Source organism: Nelumbo nucifera, chromosome 1, assembly GCF_055504915.1.
Source record: "Nelumbo nucifera cultivar China Antique chromosome 1, China Antique-T2T, whole genome shotgun sequence".
NCBI lineage: Eukaryota > Viridiplantae > Streptophyta > Magnoliopsida > Proteales > Nelumbonaceae > Nelumbo > Nelumbo nucifera.
This window is the reverse complement of record NC_142649.1, coordinates 100,120,425-100,125,278: the sequence shown is the minus strand read 5'-3', so window position 1 is coordinate 100,125,278 and position 4,854 is coordinate 100,120,425. Positions and strand designations below refer to the sequence as shown.

Genomic DNA, 4,854 nt, shown 5'->3' with positions numbered 1-4,854 from the left:
CGGTTTGGAGAAAACCCTCCAAAAGTAGGCATATGACGCTGTCAGCAAAAAACACACGGATTCTTTAGCAAAAGGCGAAAAGAATAGTTCACTTTGTGCTTACAGCAAGGTTGCGTGTTGTGAATCAATTTTGATTGGAATTTTATATGTGCTTATTTATTGGAAAGTTTGCTACTGTTTCGATGTGGGACTCTATCCAATAGTTCAATACCCAATAATGAATACCAAAACCATGTCAACAATGTTCACTTCCTATTGTAACTCCGAGAGAAGTCCAACACAACACTTGGTGAAGTTTGGCTTCCTCTCATGATTCCCAAGTGAAAGGGCGGGAATCAATACCAAAACAGATCCACTAACCACCACATATAAGATAATCAGTCTTTTACACAAATACATGACACCAAATCATTTTTTTTTTCTTTTTTAATAAAAGACTAGTAAAAAGCCCATGCAATGCACAGGGTAAAAAGAATAATTAATTCATTTTTAATTATTTTTAAAACCAAGTATTTGACAATTACTCCATTATTTTTCAATTAGTGCAGTATGTAGACTTTAAATGCAAAATAATTTGGTTTGGTTGTTATCGGACTCCACATCATGTGTGTGTGTGTGTGTGTAAGAGAGGGAGAGAGAGAGAGAGAGAGCAAATAAGCACACATACCTGTAATCTATACAAATAATCTCCAAAATACTATTGTTCTACCAAAAAATAAGAAAAAAGAATAAAGAACCATCCCTTATAATGTTCAATGTCATAACTCAAGAAGAAGTGATTTAAACAAAAAAAAAATTGTAATTTTAAAGTTTGAGACAAGCAATGAAATTAAAAAAAGCGGGACTTAAGAATTCCAAATGACCTAGCCTTTTGACAACCAAGACCCTTTGAACATATTTTGCTTCAAGCGACTTCCAAACCCAATATATTTTACCTCAATTAATAATTATTGAAAATTATTTAAAAAATTATTTGAGTTATTAACTTTTAATTTCTTGGAATAAATTATTAATTTAGAATAAATTAATTTTCAGGAAACTAATTTCCCAAGTTCTAAAATTGTAATTTCTTGGGGTAAATTATATAATTACGTAATAATTATTTCAGAAACTATACATAATAGTTCATCTTTATTGTTTAAAAATAATTATTAAATAAAAAATTATTTACATAATATTTTACCTCACTTATTCTGTAATTATTTATTCAACAATTACAGGAAATTATTTAATAATTATTAAATCCATTATTTAAATAATGGATTCAGGAACATATTGAAAATTATTTCAGAATATATTTAAATAACTAAATTTTAATTTATTGGAAATTATTAAATTGGAATAAAATTGCTTTCATAAAATTAATTTCCCCTAATTATAAAATTTTTATAATTATTTGCATAATAGTTCATCTTTATTCTTTATAAATGATTATTAAATAATCATTTCATAAATAATTATAAAATAATTATTTGCATAATATTTTGCCTCACTTATTTAATAATTAGTAATTAAATAAGTATTGAAAGTTATTTTATAAGTATTAAATACATTATTTAAATCATGTATTAGTCAATATATTGAAAACATTTCAAAATATATTTATATTATTAAATTGTAATTTCTTCAAAGAAACTATCACTTTCCCTTGACAAATCCCATCCATTGCATTGGTCCCGCTAGTGTGATATATGCCTTAGAAAACATATAAACCACCTCAAAAATAAGTGGGGATGGTTGTCCATTGGGTTTCTTGCGGATAAGGGCAACTTTTTGCCCTTAAGATTCCAACCAAGTTATAACCAGAAATGCTCTTCACGTCCCAGAAAGTTATAACTATAAATCCCTTTTACACCTTCTCGAACATGGGGATGCTTCTGTAGTATCATCCGCAGGCAATCTCCGGCGCTTCTGCCCACATCTACTAGGCGCTCCACCCCTTTGAACTCATCGTAGCTCTCCAATATTGCCTTCATGAACGGCATGGATGCCCTCGACATGGCCTTCTGCATTAGCTTGTTCATCTCCGGCTTGTCTCCGTAGTACAAGTATGCCAACTCAACATCCGCCTTCATGAACAATTCTTCTTTCAGGTCCACCACCGCCTCGTGCAGGATGAGCCACGCCTTCACCAATGCTTCCAGGTTGTGCTGCGGAATGTACGCGGCATACCTAACCACTCTATCTTTTTACCATCCCAATTTAAAATTCGAGAAAACTTGCCTTGTTTGGAGTAGGGCAAGGTAGGGCCTTAGTTTTATAGGGAAAATTGTCATCCCTACAATACTAATAATTTTCTATAACTAATTAACTAATAGTAAAATAAATTACAATGTTTTATGATAATTTCTAAAAATTATTGAAATTATTGTTGAGTGACCAACTCCCTAACCCGACCAGATCAGTTTGGCTAGCCAAACAATCCAACCGAACTGAATTTCCTAGTCAACACTCATAATTTCAACTAAATTAATAGTCCATTCTCAAACAAATAACAATAGTTTAAACTCAAATAATTATTGAAAAAATATAGCGAAAATACATAATTGCTGAAAATATATTTATAACGAAAATACAATAAATAACTAATAAAAAGCTTTAACACCTATAAGTTTAATCTACTTCCACTATTTCAATAATATTCATTTTTTTCATTTATTTATATTTTATATTCTTATTAAACTTACTACAGAATTTTGTTATTTAATCTATTTTGTTGTTTTTTAAATAATGTTTAAAATATGATTTAGTATTCAATTTTTTGTATTGAAAACATTTAAAAATAGTATATAAAACATAAATAATTATTAAAAATTAGTATATAAAACATAAATAATACCCTGCCCCACCCCGAACAGGGAAAATTTTCTCGAATCTTAAATAGGATGGGGAAGAGACAAGGTGGGGATGGGGAAAAATATTTTTACTCCAAATTAGGGATGGGGAAGGGACGGGATTTGCATATAATTCACCAAACCCAATGGTAAATTAGTAAAATATCAATAGAATTAATATTGACTTTTAGAATATCTCTATGTTTTTCCTCATATTCTTATAATCCTAGGATCTCACAATTCCGTTTATAAAATACCCCCAAATTGTCAAAATCAAATTCCTAAAATACACCAAATTCCTATAATCCTATTTATAAAATATCCACAAATTAGATTATTTTTAGGTGATTGCCTCGGGGTAGACCTGTTCATGAGTCGGGCCAAGTCGGGCTCGGGCCGGGCATTCACTCTGTACTAACAGATTTTTCTAAGGCCCGAGCCCAAGCCTGGCCCGACCATCGGGCCTACAACTTGGGCCCGAGCTCGGCCCTCATAAAAAGTCCGAAGCCCGGGCCTGGGCCCGAGCTAGAAATTTAGCCCATACTGTTACTACTACTGAAGCGATTGAATAGAGAGAGAGAGAGAGAGAGAGAGAGAAAGAGATAGAGAGAAATTATAAAGAAAAGAATAAAAAATGTATATATTAAATTATAAATATATATTTCAATAAATATTATATTATTTATATATTTTATATAATATATAAAACACATATTATATATTTTATAAAATATATAATGATGAGTCAGGTCAGGCCAAGATTTTTTGACAAATCCTGAGCCCGGCCCGAAACACAGTTGGGCTTACTATGTTAGGCCCGAGGTCAGGCCCGCGGGCCTAATTACATGACCCAGCCCAACCGGGGTGCAAGCCAGGCCGGGTCGGGCCATCAGGCTACCCGGCCCATCAACAGGTCTTCCTCGGGGTGGGGAAAATTTGGAGATTCCCTATTTTCAACGACTTGCCACCAGGGACGAAGCGGGGACGGGGTAGAGTGTCTTAACTATGGGGGTGAGGGACAGGGAGGAGTGCCACATCTCGTGCATCACATGGGCCCTACTAGTTATAATTACTTTTGTGCTTTTGATATTTTTTAAAGTATAACATAAGTTTGTTATATAATATATTTTTTGTTTTTGAAATAATATATGAGAAATGATTTAGTTATTAATATTATTTAATTATCGAATAATACCATTATTTAACATTTTAAAATATTAATTATTTATTAAATTTAATAATCCATGAAATTATAATTTATACTATTATTACTTAATTTTGTAAAATATAAAATTATTATTAATTCAAAAGTTATGAAATCTATTATAATTATTATTCTACTCTTAAGAAATTTTTTTACAATTTATTACATAATTTCGTAATTTTAACTATTTAGAATTTAGTTATGTTAAATATTTCATTATTTAAATATTTAAATAATATCTAAAATATTTAATATTTTTGTTATTTAAATTTTATATCTTTAAAGTTATTATGTAATTGTAAATATTTTGTTACATAATTATTTAGATGTTTTTAATATTTTGTTATTTAAATACTTTTTTATTTTTATTTTTTAAACATTATTTAGTTATTAAATTGAATAATCCATAAAATTATAATTTGTATTGTTATTACAAATTTTCTTATGAATTTCATAAAAATATAAAACTATTAATAATATGAATATTATTAAACCTATTATAATGGTTTTTTGTGCTTTTAACAAATATTCTAAAGTTATTAACATAATTTCATTATAATATTTAAATAATTGTTAAATGTTTTAATTGAAACTTTCTTTACATGGATATAAATGAAAAGTGGGAGAGAGGATAAATAGGAATTAGAGATAATTTAGAAGATAAATAGAAATTAGGGAGAGGTGGAGATAAATTAAGAGAAAGTAGGGAATAGTTAGTTTCCTAATAAGAATAAGTGAAAAAAAAGGAGATAAGCCATGTTAAGTGTCAACTCCTAGTGCTTCTAGAGGAAATCTTGCACCCCCTCTAGAATTGCG

The 4,854-nt window shown here is 29.6% G+C and overlaps 1 pseudogene; it reads right to left on the bottom strand.

The window, feature by feature from the left end:
- LOC148803617 (U5 spliceosomal RNA) lies at positions 1 to 113 on the bottom strand (annotated as a pseudogene).
- Between the last annotated feature and the right edge of the window lie 4,741 nt (positions 114 to 4,854).